General features: G+C 36.2%; 1 protein-coding gene across 1 annotated transcript in view; it reads left to right on the forward strand.

Moving 5' to 3' along the window:
- The window catches only part of atp2b2 (ATPase plasma membrane Ca2+ transporting 2), a 156,202-nt gene that overhangs the window by 114,753 nt on the left and 24,056 nt on the right, over positions 1 to 17,393 (forward strand). The window lies entirely within an intron of this gene.

Consider the following 17,393-nt stretch of genomic DNA (forward strand, 5'->3'; position numbering starts at 1 on the left):
TCAAACTTCTCAACTCTGTATCTTTTTTACCTTGGTGTCATTATCTTATATGTACAGAAAAGCAATGTGTTTTTATTGATTTATTATTATTATTTTTTATTTATTTTACATTTCACATTTTATACATTACCTCAGTCAGTATTTGAGATCAATCCATCACTGTTAAAACCCTGAGACACATTAGCAATCAAGTTAAAGCCAAGATTATTTAAAAAATGTTATATCATAAATGCTGTCACTATCACAGTTTTATTCATATTATGACATACTTTAAGCCATGTCACCGACCATACCTGGCTTGACATGTTAGTTAAGTGTATGTTAAATCTGATCTCTATACTGCTCTTCATCTGAGCTCAGCATAAGCCTTTGACGAGAGGTGCTAAGGCAGTGAGACAGTCCCCTCTCCAGACCTCTGTGTCCTTGGCTGCTGCTTCCCATTCATGCAGCGTTCACTCAACTCGTCACCTTGAGAACGCTTGTGTAATTTGGTCTTATCTGATATGCAGAGCGTAGCCCACTGTAATTGAATCCAATCCCTCTAAGTGCCGAAGATGGTCTCCTTGTTTACAGTGAAGCGCCAAGGACCAAATTCTTCCCAGCCAATTAGCCCTGGCTACAATCAGAAATAGATAAATAGACTGTAGACAGACAGATGGGGACTTGGCATTTTAAAAAGCATCTGGCAGGTTTTCATGTTTTCCTAATTATCACTGGTTTGGTTGGATAGTACCAGTGGTAAATATTTATTATAGTTTTATAGTTCGGTTGTATAGTTATCAGTTAAGTGGGAAAATACGTTGGAAAGAAAAGGACAAAAACACAGGAAATAGAGGTGAGTTCTTAAACAAAATACCTCTATATTTGTTGCAAATAAAACACAGAGACAATTTACTGATTTTTTCTTTTTTTAAATGTGAAAAAAAAACTAGTTCATTGCAGTGGTTCAAAGTTATTCCTCACATTCTGAGGATCCTAATTATTCACAGTGCTAAGTTTATAAGCTCTTTTACAAACTCTCACAGTTTTGCTGTGACGGTAAAGCTAACAACAATTAGCATGCTAACTAATCACTTCCTGATTACCAGATAATAAATTGCTTTCTGTTTAGATGTAGACAGCACAGAGTGAACATATTTTCAGGAGCTGCTTATACATTATATCTGTACTGGGGCAAGTTTCACTCATACATGTGAAAAAAGGTGAAAATCACCACGTGCTTAGCTCTTATTTTGCTAGCTCTTTTTTTTTTTTTTTTTTTTTTTTTTTTACAATCGAGTATATTTACTGGAAACCTAAACATCTTACATTGACTCTTAATCAGTTTGCTGCACGTTTTGAGGTACTGTAATTTTCTGCTGATCTGCCATAGCTGTAATCCTTCCTGTGTACTCACTTATGGCTGACCGAGGAGTTAAGTTCCTTATAGAAACAGCATCAAGAATAAGCCCAAGCCAACCAAACCAGCAGGATTTCACTGCCTCACCCTACGGAGGAGTTATTTTTATGTCATGATAGCATATTTTAAAGCACAATATCTTGCTAAAGAGAAATATCACGATAAATGATAATACTGAAACTACTTTACGTCACTGACACAAAAGCAGAATTATTAGTGATTTATTATTAGTCTGTCTACATTTTCACAGCTCAAAACGCTCTGTTCTACCTTGTGATGTCATGAAGCGGTAGTTTTCAGCTTCCACTTTATCTTTTGTTCAGTAGATATTTACAATTCTCAGGCTGAAATTAGCCAGTGAAGGTGTATTGAGTTTAAAAACACAATGTAGCACTTTCTGTATTGCCACACAGTGCGTTTTCTGTTTTGAGGGAAGAACTAACATTATTACATAGATCAGAAAGCAGTGTAACATGGGCCCTTTTAATATCTTTAATCTTTATGTTATTACAATTTACACTACTTCAGCTACCACTGATAAAAAAAACAAAAACTGACATCCTCTACAAAAAGGCATATTGTGTGTCCGTTATGTGTGAATATAATAGTGACTAGCTGATGGTGGTAAAGCCACAGTAGCTGAAATGACATAATGTTATCTTTGCTGAATGCTCCACAGCCTTGTATGCATCTGTTGTACCTGTGTAGAAGCTTTATGCTGAGGGAATTAGGCCCCAGCAGTGGGCTTTTGTACATAACACAATACAAGTCACTTTAATCCCTCCATTCATTAAACGGGCTATTTCAAGAACTAAGTACATGTGGACTACAGGTATAGAATGTAAAGTGTGCATTCACTTTTGCCCTGGTTTGAGTTCAGTTTAGTCCTGGTATAAACTTGATTTGGTCCCATTCTAGCAGTGTTTTAGTCCTGGTCTAGTCCAAGTTTAGTCCCACATCTCGTTATGTTGTATTTTTCTTTCAAGGAGACTTTTTGAGTTCTTGCGTCACCATTTTGGACTGCTTGCATCATATCATATTCATGGATTTCCTCTTTCTGCATATAGATGCCATTTTGAGGACTTGAATTGTTAAATGGCAACCGATTTCTCATCACTCTGAAATCCATGCATAGACCATTGCTAGTATTCATCTCACATAAGCTGAAGTCTGGATTCTCTTGATATAATATTCAGCAGGTCCAATGCACTAGTTGGAGAGAACCTTACCCTTGACCCTTTAGTTTATAAATAAGCATGAATTGAAAGTTGACCACGCATGACGCCCATATGATGATACACAGTAAAATATGTAAGCTTCAGGGCAGATGGTAAAACAGGACAGATTGTCTTTACGTTACGGCTTCACTCTATAGAAGACAACACCCAAGGCATGACGCTGATTGCCTGTTGGTGTGTTTTTGATGTAGAGGCACGCAACCCTTTCAGAATACTTGAATACATTTCTTAGCTCGTCACGCCACGCAGCCCAATCTATGGTATAGGATTCTGCAGTGCGTCCATTGGTGCATGTTGTAAATGTGAGAATGAAGCTCCTCCACTGTAAAGCGTGTATGCACTGACACCAGACCGGAGCTATAGGACTGGGCCATTATAAAGCCAGAGGCGCAGGGCTGATACGGCTATCAAAGGCTGCCTCTTTGCTTTGTGTCTCTGTGCTGTGAGGCCATCAAAGCTTCTATAGCCTTTCTGCTCCCCACTGGATCGGCCTCTTATATAAGAACACAGCAGCAGCAGCTCGGGAGTGGCACTGGGCAAGTGGAGGCGAAATTCGTTTGTGTTTGTTTTCACCATCTGAGATCAATTTATTCTGCATTTATGTCTGTTCTTTTTGATTTTCTACCAGCTACAACTGCACATATATGGCAACCCAATTGAAATTGCTATTTGAGTTGGCGCAATTATTAAATCGTAAAGGCTCGCTGAACTGTTTTGATAATAGAATGTTCTCTTCAAAGAACAAAGCATCCGGTCTTTCTACAGAAGAATCTTATATCTGTTGACCCCTATGGGATTCGTGCATTAGTTTAATAGTTATTCTAGTTTAAAGGGCCCATATTACGTTATTTTCTGGTGTATGTTATAATGTTGTTTCCTGATCACAAACAGACCTGGAGTTGTGTTTTTCTTCTTTCACACGGACTCAGTTCTCAGTTTTTCTCTCAAACTAAAAACTGTTCTACCTAACCTAATACAGGAACTTCTCCACTGTGTTTTTAAATTCCATACACCTTTACTAGAATCATTTGGATAATTTAGCCATGGAATTTCCAATCTTCTACTGAACTAGAGGTAAAAGGTAGCTGTCAACTTGAAAACTACCACATCATCACAAGGTGGAGCAAAGCATTTTCAGCTTTAGAAATATAGACAGACTAATAATAAAGGGTTACTCCAACTTGTGTGAATGTATGAATGTAACAAAACACAAATCCATATGTTTTTGATGAGGTAACAACCTCTAACATGGCTAAAAGCTCACAAGACTCAATTTAGCCTAATATAGGACATCACAATATAATCTAACATATATATATATATACATACACATATATATATATATATATATATATACACAAACATATATACTAACCTAATCACAATCAGAAAATTTTTTTCAGTAATACCAGCTCCAACGAGAGGTCTAATTAAGATGTATCTGATTTACTGTACAATTTATCATTTAATCAGTAATTCATAAGATACTCGTTTGTGTAACTAACCTGGTACACTACAACACTGTACATGTACTGAAAAAAAGGGATAATGGTAAAAAGAAAACTGCATGTACCATTTACTGTGAGTTGACTTTTGAGAACGATATGGTTAATTTATATGGCTTTGGGTTCTGTCACCATACTTACTCCTAATCAAAAATGTATGATTTCCATATAGCAATCCAAGCATTAAAGTTTCCATATATAATGTATGTAGGATGCAGAGTTTCTTGAGCTTCTTGAGTTATAATTGTTTGCTTTTTTAGAGTTCATGTTTTAGTAATACTGGAAATGTGTTTTTAAAGTCTTTACATCTTTAGCAAACTCTAATTGCCACCACTGCAGATGTTATCATACCAGTTGTATTACTGCAAAAACAAGGCTCCTTTGTTAGACAGTAATTTAAAAAGCCACAGACCTTTTAATTGTACACTTGACAGCATTGGGAAATAATGTAACAAATGTACTGAAAAATGACTATTAATTTCTGGGGAAATTGCTATTTCAGAATATAGTTACTTCCTAAAATCAGAGAAGAAGTATTTGAAGATGGATTTTTCAAACTACAGTATTGGTATGGAAAAATAGAAAAAATAACATGGATGGATGGATAACAAACATCATCAGTTGTTTTTACACTAATATGATGTAATGCAATGTGTAAGTACTGTATTTACTTATAATAATATTTAAAGGTGCATTGTGTAACTTTCCTGGTCAAATGCTTTTCTCCAGTTGCGTTGTCTGAAATGTTTCACGGTATGGTATTAAACCTTTCTATCTCCATGGAGACCAAACCAGGCCACGTTACAGGTTAGATCTGTGGAGAGGCAACCCCGCTCACAGGCAGAATGCCTGTTTTTCGAGGTATTTTTGAGCTATAAATCCATCTGTAATTGAATAAATGTAAGGTAGAGCTGTTTAATGTCATACTGTGGAACATTCCAGGCAGAGCAATGCCATATTCAGAGAAACAAGCAGGTGACGAACCCCCAGCCAAAAAGTTACATAGTGCATTTTTATTTGAGTTCAGAGTTTAGTGCTCTGAATGGACGATACATAAGAAATACATGTTAATGCAGGTATTCAAATGAGTATTCTCCCCATGACTGCATATTATCTAACATCAGATAATATTGAGTCAATGTAAAGCTTATCTCATAGTGCTTAATCTGTTTGGGGGTAATTATAGTTGGAGATATTTTCAAGCCGACTATTGTTAAGGCCTATTTTTGGCATGGCTTTACAGTGCTTTTGTCATCTGGAGGCTGCATGCTCCTCTGCACAGTGTGAAGAGAGAGGACATGTCTTCTAAGCTCCCAGCACCCACTGCCCCTGCATCAGAAAATAGTTTTAATCCAGAAAAAAGCTAGGCTATCTTTAGTTCTTGTGTGCAGGTTTTAAATTGCAGTGAAAATCGCAAGTGACTGGGAGGTTATCATTGTATTAAAATAACAGGGCTTTGATGTTTCAGTAGCACAAGATAATGAGTTCTTCAATTTCCCTCACGCACGACACAGAAGATTTTACGCTTTTATTAAAATTGTTTCATGTGGATTTGAATGACCAGGCCAATTTAAATTGATGGTCACTGACAATAAAAAAAACTGCTTATTCTTATATTACACAATGCAAAATAATGGGATGTGATTTAGGGCAAGCCATAGATGAATAATTAGGAGGAAATGTAGATTTTCACAGTGGTTGCATCAGACAAATGAACCTTATGTGCAATGAAATACTTGTTATAGTACAAAGCAATTTTTCAGGCGAGAAGAGATGCAATTACAGAATTAAAATGTGAAGGTCATCTATTGAAGTTTGTGCATTATTAGATTTTTTATACGGTCACAGATTTCTGGCAAGGCATCACCTCAAGAGCCCAGAGCAGAACTTCAAGATAAATGACTGTGGGATGCGGCCTTGATCCAAATGAGAGGCTGTAATGGAAAGTTAAAAGTAATAACAATAAATTAGTTTTATAGGGAGCTTTCCAAGAATAACTCAAAGTATGTGTAAACCATAGATCTATTATAATGGACATAACTAACCTGCTAGTTGGTGTGTTCCAAATACGAAGTGAGCATGGGCACGGTTCTGGCCAAATGCACTCCAGCTCTGTTTCAGTTTGTATTGAAAAAAACGTCACTCCTCTCTTTGTAACTGGAGCTGTCAGGTTCATTTTGGGCTTAAAATGTTTGTATAAACCCACTGTACATGATCTTAGTGTTTTTATTTTTCTATTTTTTCCATAAATCATTTTCTATTCCTAATATGGAACTCCATTCCAGATGCACCTCATAACTGCCAGCCTTGGGGAGCTTCATTTGACTGTAGCTGAACGCTATGGATGATGTCACACTGCTTTAGACCACTTCTTTATGCAGTCTGTGGTTTACACAAATACACATTGTACACAAAAACTGAAGCAAATTGTGATATTTCTTAAAGTTGGGGTGTTACCCTAACTGCTAACACATAACATATTTATATCACCATTTATATTACCATGTTACCTTTTAGCATTGCGAAAATGCTCTATTCACCTATTCACTGCCCCCCTCTCTTTGCTCTGCATGCTAAATCACTCCTCCTTCAGAGTGCTATCACAGCACAGTTCGTTTCACTGATGAAACTACTGCACATCGCATCAGACTTGTTATGTTGTAGTGTATTATTTTATTTTATTATATGCTGCTTTTGTGTATTCATGGAGAATTGCCATACGGGAGCATGGGTGACACAGGCTTGTGTGCAGCTGAACCATTTTGCATTGATTGATTAATTGAGTAGCAGAAAGAAAGTTTGGAGTGAGCAAAAAACTTATGAGGGACTAGCAAAAGGGACTAGCAGAGGTTACTCTGCAATGAAGAAAATTTCCACCAAAAAATGTATCTTATAGTCTAGTGCGAATTATCTATGTATTTTTCTTTTTCATTATGCATATTTTGACTGGTGTGACTTATACTCTGGAGCAACTTATAGTCCCGAAAATACGGTAATAGCTTTCTGTAGTGCTTAGTCATTTTAGGAAAACCAGTGATTGCTGTGAAATTGCTTTTATTTTGAATAAGGTTTCTGCATTTTAATTGTATCTTTCGAATGTTTAAATGGAATTAGTGGAAGTGGTTTGAATTTTAACAACATTTTGAGAGTAGTTTGAGTACAACATTGATTGATTATGCAACAACTTCTTGCTCAAATAAGTATGGATGAAGAGATATTTTCCACACTCCAACTGCTTACTGCTGTTGTTTCCTTGGGCAAAACACTTCTTCAACCATGTATGAATGAGTAAGTGCTCTCTATGAAAAATTATGAACAAGTTCTTAAAAGTGTGGGATGAAAGATGCCTGGATTTATTGGGTAGTATTTATAGATGGTGATCCAGCCTATCTGTATTCAGTCTCTCTTTAGAAAAAATGCTTAATGATTCTACAGCAAATGGGCAATGTTTTTCTGTCCCCTGTACATTTTTCCCTTTCTTTCCTCGTTAGCAGCCGTATTTGTTTTGATAAGAGTGGACCTGATGGGCTGATTCACCTGTCAGTCACACCTGTCTAAACTCAGTACCAGACTACACAACTTTGCAAAGAGAAGCATGCATTCTAGGCAAACTATTTACTATTTATGAGGTTTGAGCAAGGTCAACAGCCAATGATGAAAAAGGATGTAAAAAATTAAAAGTTCAAATTGCCGATCTCAACCCCGAACTCCCATTATATTCGTTTGTTCTGCACTAATCAATCTCCGACTCTCTCTAAACTCTTGCAGCTGATTAACAATTCACTTCAAAGCACGCTCCGGCTCTAGTCGGCACCACCATATTTGGACTGCCGCGTGTCTGTGATGAAACAATTTGCAATTCTTCAAAAAAAAAAAAAGGAAAAAAAAAAAAGGCTAAATGATAAAAGCGAAGCCTGAAAAGCAACGGGGGGCTGATGGTGAAAATAGCAACACAAAGAACATTTGCCACTTAATTGCAAATCTATTTCCTGTTTCTGGTGCAGAGATGTGACTAATAGTGTAAAGAATATGATGAATGTCTGTATTAAATTAGAGGAGGCGTCAAGGCAAAATGTTACTTATTTCCCAAAGTTGAGATAGCCTGGATCATACAGTGACTAATGGTTGTAAATCTACTGGTATTAAAAAAAATCCCAAAAAACTCTAGTCATTAGTCATTCGTCATCACCATATATGCTGCTTTTTATGCTAGCTGCTAGGTGTGGGTGATATTCATAACAAATATTATAATGCAATATTATTATTATTTAAAATATCTTGATGACAGTATTATAGTAATCCAGCAGAAAAAAATTTACATACAAAAGTCTAGGTTGAGTTTTAAGTAAGTTATTTAATTTTTTTCTGATTCCAATACCAGGTTGAGGTTCAAGTGTGGCTCAAATGGTGACTGGACTGTAAAATTAACCAAAAATTGCAGGTATATGACTTTATACTTGTATTTAAATTCATATTATACTGCATGTTTATGTTGTTTTAATTTTGTTGTTTTTTATGCAGTATTATGTATTTTTTAAATATATCTGTAGCTATATATACTTGTTGCTGCACTTGGTATTTTTTATTTTGATTTTGACATCTCACACATGCAGTCAATAGGAGTGTAACAATATCCAAGTCTCACAATACGATATTGTCACGGTATGAACCTCACAGTATTATATTTAGTGCGATATCGTGGGAAAGCTCATGATCTGGTGGGGAGGCTCACGATTAGGGATGTAACAATATCCAAATCTCTTGGTACGAGATTTTCACAATATACATCTCGCGGTACGATATTTATTGTGATATTTTGTGGAGGCTAACAAAACTGTTAATATGCTTCTTTTTCCTCTTTTTTTCCAAAGAACTATAGTCTACACTGAAATGGAGCAAAGGATCATGGTTTATATAGTTCTCTCTGTCTTTTTTTAGCTACTGCTGCACCATAACTCTTAATTTAAGCAAAGAGACTTGTAATTCTATATATTGTGATGGTCCACGAACTTTGATGATACGATATCATGATATTTCGGGTATTGTTACATCATTAGTAATCAAGTTGTCAAAGCTGTTTTCATTTATTTATAATTTGCAGTGTTGGTTGTTTGCTCCACCAGAAATAGAAGATACATGTTGTATTGATCCTTTAGAACAGGGGTGTCAAACTCATTTTGGTCCAAGGGCCGTATCCAACCGACTTTGATCCTAAAGGGGCCGTATCAGAAAAATCATGTCATATATACCTTAAAAATAACAATAAGTTCAAATATTTGTGCAGAGAAATGCAACTCTATTACAGAAATCTTTACTAATTGATGAACTCTTTCTTTTACTAAATATTCTAATATTATGAACAACCTGAAACTTTAAGAAAAATGCAATTTCAACACAATGTTTTAACATGAACTTGTATGTAAATATGAATAAGTCAATTTTTCTTGGAAAATCCTGCACTTGGCTCCACTTTTCTCATTTTGGACATTTTTCTGATGAGGGTGTCACGGTCAACAGTCAAAATGATCGTCCTTTAAGAGCGTTTGGAAAGAGACAAGTCTTCATTTGTGCTGCTCTGGTGGGAGGGGCCACGTACAGAGACGCTGGAGACGCTGCTGTGATAAACACCACAGAAAATTAACAATATTTTAATAGAAAATATAATTAAAATATTTTAGTAGAAAATCTGCCAAGGGCCACATTAAAGGTCTTGGAGGGCCGGATCTGGCCCCCGGGCCGTATGCTTGACACCTGTGCTTTAGAAGAATGTTATGTGTTTGGTAAACATTCAAGACCCATACAATACATAAATAATAAAAGAAAATGTTAAAAGTTACTAGCTATAAAAATAAAGTACTCAGGTTTGTACTGTGGGTATCATAAATGTATCACAGTCTGCATAGCCATAAACAAAGTCATAATTTTAGCCAATACAAACCTGGCCTATACAAAAGACAGGAGGCCCATTTTGTGATGTCTTGATCACTGGAGGTTTGTGCCTCAGAGCCAGCTCCAGGCCTTGGCCCAGTTGGCTTCTGCACTGCCCACTGAACAATTACAGGGAACTAGGAGGAGCTAGCACGAAATCCAAAGAAACAAGGAACACTGGTCTTTAGACAGTCAGTAATGGGATATGTAGTTAGTAGACAAATTATGAATTATGTATCGCGTTTAACCCACTTGTGTAACTGGCCTTACACACATGCATTAAAAAATCATTATCGCATTCAAGTTGGAGAATGCTGCAACACAATAGAATACAGATATTTCTGTTTGGTGGCTAACCTTGTGTGATGTCAACTTTGTTCTGAAGAAACAATAGGATGCTTCAATGTAAGGTTTGATAATACTGTTTATTTATCTGATGTGAGGATGTCTACTTGTTCAAAGAGAGGTATAAGTAACAGCAGAAAATCACTGGTGAAAATGACCATTTTAGCTGATATAAAAGTGAAAAGGAGTTGGTGCTACAGGAGTATAAAATAAGAATGCTTGATTGATCCTTAAAGGTACACTATGTAATTTTTATGGTGAAAGACCAGGTACATCCCTGTTTCCATGGAGATTGTATTGTGTTCTGCATAATGACATTAAACTATTCTGCAACAGACAAGCACAAGTTTACAAGGCCATGTTTTTCACTGTAGTTTCCAGCAGTTCTAGAAAAAGACTTGTAATTGAATAAATGTGAAATAGACAAGTTAAATACTATACTGTGGGCTGAATAATAATATCTCCATGGAAACAAGTACCCTCCTTGAGAAAAGTTTCATAGTACACCTTTAACAAAAATGTGCTAAACAACAATAAAAGCCATAAAACATATTAGTAAGAATAAGAGTATCAAGTATTATACTGAGAAAGCGGAAGTGTGGAACAGCCCGGTGATTGTATAATGGAGGATTAGGGAGTGCCGCAGGTGGAGCAGGAAGTGTGGGTGCCAGTGCTCCCTGTGGCATATGTCCTCGCCCGTAGGAGCACCCAAGGGCCCAGGGAGAGGGCAGCTGCTCCCTACAGCACGCCAAGTCATGAACCAAGATCCCCTCTTCACAGTGTTATGGTGCCTTTATTATACACTCAGAGATACCTTGTTGACTTATAGATTGTTGCTCATGTACTGAAATGGAGAATATGATATATTTAATAGACATAAGAGTGATTACTGCAAAAAGACGCTTTGCAAATGATTGCCTAATAGTATGTGCTCAGTGAACTGGCATATTTAGCAAGTAGATAACACTTTTAATAGCCTTAATAGCAAAGACCTAAATCATAATTCATTCTATATTTATTAAATTTTATTTATTAAGAATTATTGAGGCTTAATAAATTAAAGGTTCTATATTATGCAAAGGTTTGATAGAATAAATCATATTCTTATTTATTTATCTGGAAAGGGACAGCACATATTAATTAACATTAAAAATGTAAATATGTAAAGATTATAGCAGTGTGGCTCATTTCCATCTTCAGTCCCTCAGCAGATTGATGTGAAATCATCTACAGGACAAGGAAAAGTACAACAATGACACAAAAAGTACACAACACAACAAATTAATTCCAAACAGTTCATTTAAAGTTCAAAGTCAAGAGTTTAAAAGTTAAACCAACAACCCCTCAATATAAAAAAAATGTTATTTGGTTAAACATGGTGACATATTTGACCATTGAACAGCCACTGTTTTAAAGCTTTAGAAAATGCTGCCAGTGTTTAAAGTTCTCGTATATGAGCAGGCGCTGTATTCCATGTTTGAGCTGCTCGATAAGCAAAAGAGAGGTGTCCGAAAGCACTTTTCCTAAACGGCACAGAGCAGTCGCCTCTAGAGCCTGCTCTTGTTGTGCGATTTGAGAATTAAGTTTAAATATGCAGGATTTGTGTGTTATATATGAAACAAAACACAACTCCAGATATGTTTCTGATGAGGAGTATGTAACCACAACTTATAACTTAGTATTTACTAAGCTTGAATCATTCTTAAAAAAACAATTAATTTTTTTATGAATTAGAGTCTTGTTTTCATGCTTTATTATTAAGGCTAATTAAGATGTTCTGTTATAAAGTGGTACCCTAGACGATTTAGTAAACAACGCTGCTATTTGATTATGTTTGTTGTTAATCTAAAATGTGAAGTTCAGTGGTATCGAGCCGGCTGTTAACAATGAAATATAATTGTTTGTTAATATTTGATCACATAACCAGTGTGGGGTCCTTGCACGTGTATAATTCCCTTATGCACATCTGTTGTTTGTATCCTCTGGTCTCTTCAGGTTGGAGGGTCTGTCATGGTGCTCTCGGCTCTCCTCTCCACAGCACACACAGGCCCATTAGTCCAGCCCCTCGTTAGCGATTGACAGCCAGTGTCTTCCTGTAATCACTAATCTAATCATTGTCATTAGGAATAGGCAATTTGTAGATGCATGCTGCGAAGTTTGTACTGCCTTAAAGGGTCTATACTACACTACTGTCTGTTCTGTTATAATGTTGTGTCCTCAAAAACATACATGGAGTTTTGGTTTGTTTCATTCACACATTTTTAACACACTAACCCTGCATATTTAGGCTGTGTTTTTCTCTCAAACAGAAAACACTCCACTCTACCTTGTGATGTCATGTGGTAATACAAGAAGTGCTCTACTAGTAGAATCATTTGAATCATTTCATCTTTGAAATTAAATTATTAATTACCACTATCTAGGTAGCTGTTAACTTGAAAGCTACAAGTACATGACATCAGAAGGTGGAACATTTTGTGCTTTAGCAATGTAGACAGACTAATAATAAAGTGTTACCCAAAACATGTGTGAATGAAACAAAACACACCTCTGGGTATGTTATAGAAATACAAAGCTCTAACCTCACTTGCAATTAGTACTCATTAAAGCATGTTAAATTTTTTGATAAATTGCAAAACAGGCAGTGGTCTTGCTTTTAAATTTCCTGTTGTTTATATATTTTTCCTTCACTGATGTAGCATTCTCAAAATACTTTAATACCGAAAAAGGATTAAACAAGTTTGTATAAATACAGGCTTAATATTACATTGATTATACATAGTGAAATGATTTAGTGTAGTCCAGAGGGACGCAAGCTTTGCAGGAGTTTGCAAACTATGAAAAATATGGGTAATAAAAAAGATATTGATAAGGCAATTGGCAATATTATCACTGCATCATCAAGTAACAAAGTATCATGTTAAATCACAATGTATATTCCCATTTTGTAATTTTAATATTTACATGATTTCTTTGACTTATATGTTTAAATAAAGATAGAAAATATGAATTGTAATTGTTTTATATTGGACGGTAGGGAATGCAGAATGGACTGTAGCTCATCCAAAGGCATTGAAGGCAGGAGGAGATGAGCTTGCCTTCACATTTGTCTCTCACCTCTCTCAGAAAAACAATTTGGCTCGGTTTATTAGCATTCTCTATCAAATCCTTGTTAGCGACCGGACACGGACACCCATTATCCTGAGAAACCAATTCAAACGTGCTATTAATGTGATTTACCACTCTGCCAATACACAATCTGCCACTCTGTACCAGCCGCAGAACCAAAAGAGAATTTGTAAATGTCTAGATGCCAGCTATTGATTTGAAGGGCCCTACTTTTTACATTACTGTAGATACATTTTGACATCTTAAAGGAGCATTCTGTAACTTCTCTCCATGGAGAGGTTATTGCTTTGGCTGGAATGTTTCACAGTATGCTATTAAACCTTTCTGTCTTCATGGAGACCAAACCAGACCAAGTTACAGGTAAAATCTGTGGAGCGGCAACCCTGCTCGCAGTCAGAATGCCTGTTTTTCTAGGTATTTTACGCTATAAAACTACCTGTAATGTAATAAATATAATATAGAGCAGTTTAATGTCATACTGTGGAACTTTCCAGGCAGAGCAATGACATATCCACAGAAACAAGCAGGTGACGGACCCCCAACCGAAAGTTACATAGTGTACCTTTAACACTGGACTTTCATTTTGTATAACTTACATAAATCCATGCAATAAATACAAGTAAAGCACACATATATTGTCATTGTCAGCATAGGGTGTAAGAAACTGAAGCAATTCAAATGAGATGTATAATAAAAGTTGCTTGCAGTGAAGTTTGTTGTTGCTTATATAAAATCAGTTTGAGCCCTAACATTATCAGTTTGCTTGTTTGGATTAATAAACACAGACAAACACTTCCTTGTTTATCACTGGCTGACATCATGCAGTGGAAATGTGTTGAGGGGCTGCAAGATTAATCAAGATAAAATTGAAGGAGACAGCCTAAATAGGCAGAATTACTCTATAAATGTTTTGATCTATAAGTGATGAATGCACAAAGATGAACTTCTAAATTATTTTGTTTGTTGCATTGCTGCTACTGCTGCTGCTTAACATTGAATTTCCTTCGGGTTCAATAAAGTATTTGTCTATCTATCAACTCAGACATAAAACTTTTGGTATTTTGATGGTTATGGTAACAATAGCTACACATTACATAGTCTTAAAACACAAAAACGTTCTTTATTAAGAGTAATCAAGGCTTAGTAACTACTCCCTACATAAGAGTTAGTGTTGGGGGTTAGGGTATTAATAAAGTAGTTTCTAAACCAGAATTCCAGTCTTAATCAACTATTTTGTTATTTTGCTTTAAGTCTGTGTTCATCCACCAACTGTTACTATACATTAAATGGTTGACTAGCCAGCATATATATGTATTTTTATAGTTATTATGTATATCGCCTCATTTATGTACCTTTCATTTAATTACACTGTTTTTGCTACAGCCCTGTTTTGAAATAAAATGGAGTCTATTTTGGGTCGAGCGGCGCAGACTGGTGGTGTGCAGTGGAACTGTTGTGGTGGTGCACTTGTGACATGGCGGAGCAGAGAGAGGGAGGAGGTGCACCTGACAGGCTGTTCTTTAGCTCAGAGTGTAGGTGTCAAGTGCATTGCAGGAGCTTGCAAGGACTCATGGGGAAGCTACAGTCACCGACGCCAGTTAATATGGACATAGAAGAAGCAAATGTACAGGGTTTAAAGAGGGCCAGTGGAAGACAGTTAGGAACCAGAATGTAGTGATTTGAAGGGACAACTGATGTGAAAAATGGTTGGAAAGGTGGAGAAATATATTGAAACTGTATTTTCTAATCTAATTTATACATAGGATTTACCTGGCCCCTTTTTAATCAAGTATATATGTATATTTTTAGTATAAACAAAAGCATATTCCTTACTACCTGAGCAGAATATAAAATATGATACAATCAGTCTGACATAAAGTGCATTTGAAAAAGCAAATATGGCACAAGACATTATATGTATAGTGAACTTAATGCTGCACCATGTACCTTTTCTGTTAGACGGTATGCCACATGCTCGTCTCTAGGGAGATATTTTTACAAATACTTTGCTTGGAATCCTCCTCTGTATGGCATTACAATTATCTATACATTTTTTTAGTCTGTGGTTATCGCTAAAAATAACTTGTCTCCATGAAGATAGATGGGTTTAATGCTATACTGTGGAACATGGAGGCAAATCTGTGGTGGACCCTCCATCAAAAAAGTTACATAGTGCTCCTTTAAATAATGAGGATTTCAGAGTGTGTGTTTTGATGATGACATAATCAAAAGACTGACAACATTCACAAGCATGTTGACATTTCATCATTATTGCATTATGCATTTTACATAGAAATGGGAAGCATATTGTGCATGCATGGATTTGTCGGTCTCCTATACACGGCTGATTGCTGGTCGACGTGGAGGTTCAGTTCAATGTAATAATGCTCTAACCTGACCCGAGGTTGCCATGGAGACTACTGAATCACCGACCCCTTCACCGCTGAATTGAACTACAATTTGTCTGTATTAATAACCATGTCAATACTAAAAGAGCACAATGGGGATACTATACAGCCATGGAAAAGTGTAAAAAATAAAAAGAACATCTAAAGTATAGTGTAATAAATGACCAGCACTAAAAAGTATGATCAGAGTTTCTTTTGCTAAATTAGCTCTGTCTTTGTACCTTGCTCTGAGAGAACAACTTGTACAACTGCATAACCTAATAGCATATTGTTAAAGTGTCATCTAGATACAGCATGCTCTAAAAAGTATTAAGAGATGAGCATTCAGGTGGCAGGTTTTCTAAAAAAAAAAAAAAAAAATGATGTCAAAATTTAAATTATGACAACTTTTTATTTGATATAATAAAATGTTTTGCCTGAGGACAGAAGAGTAGTATGCTATGCAGTGGTTGGAGCTGGGATCCAACTTTTAATCTGTTTGTGTGCATACTCAAGCACTGACCGATTATTTTTGGAATTATTTACATTATTAATTATATAATGTGAATATAAGTAATATGTATCAAAATGTAAACTAAGGTAGGCCCAACATAAGGCTAAAGAATGAGTTGTGAGTGAAACAAAACACAACTCCAGGTATGTTTTTGACGAGGCAACATTATAACATGATTTAAAGCTCACAAGAGTCAATTTTGTCTAATATAGGACATTTAAATGGCAACAAAAACATATCATGCATAATTAAAGCAACAAAAACAGTGAAGATTCAAAAGACAAAAAGTCAAAAGCAAAGATTTAAACACAAAACCAAGACAAAAATACACCCCAGCTGTGGTACTACTCAACCACAGCCCTCTCCTTTTCAGCAACTGTTAATCATCGTTTGGTTCTGCTCGGGTAGCCAGCGCTCATGTGGCTATCTCGGCACCTGGGCTCTCTAAGAATTAGCATAAAGATGCTATAGAAGACTGTTATGTGTTCCCTGGTGGATATTATTTAGCAGTTTTGGTTTCTCCTTTGGTGGTGTGGACATCTGGATTCAGAGGTGGTCAGTGAAGCGTAGAAGACCACAGCTCCAGTGTGCAATTACAGCGGCACTGGGCCGATCCGAGTCCAGAATAAAAACAGCGTCTCTCATTTCCCACCCTCCCACAGAGAGCCAGCCTTTCACCTGAGCGACGCTTAATTATCACTATCTGCTATTTCAGACTGTTCTCCTGGCCACACAGCTCCGCACAAGAAAGTATCATTTGGTATAGACAGATAAAAAGCAGCTGCAAAATGGATTATAGGTGAGGACTGATAACTGGAGAGAGTTTGTAGAGGTTTTGTTATGGAAAGTTTGGATTGTTTGTGCATTTAAAAGTATATTGTGCACCAATTATAAGAAAATAACAATTATACCTCTCGATGTACCATTGTTGTAGCTAACTCCAAAAGG

The sequence above is a fragment of the Boleophthalmus pectinirostris genome, unplaced genomic scaffold, assembly GCF_026225935.1.
Source record: "Boleophthalmus pectinirostris isolate CB_2022bp ecotype Guang Dong unplaced genomic scaffold, ASM2622593v1 HiC_scaffold_3, whole genome shotgun sequence".
In the NCBI taxonomy this organism is placed as follows: Eukaryota; Metazoa; Chordata; class Actinopteri; order Gobiiformes; family Gobiidae; genus Boleophthalmus; species Boleophthalmus pectinirostris.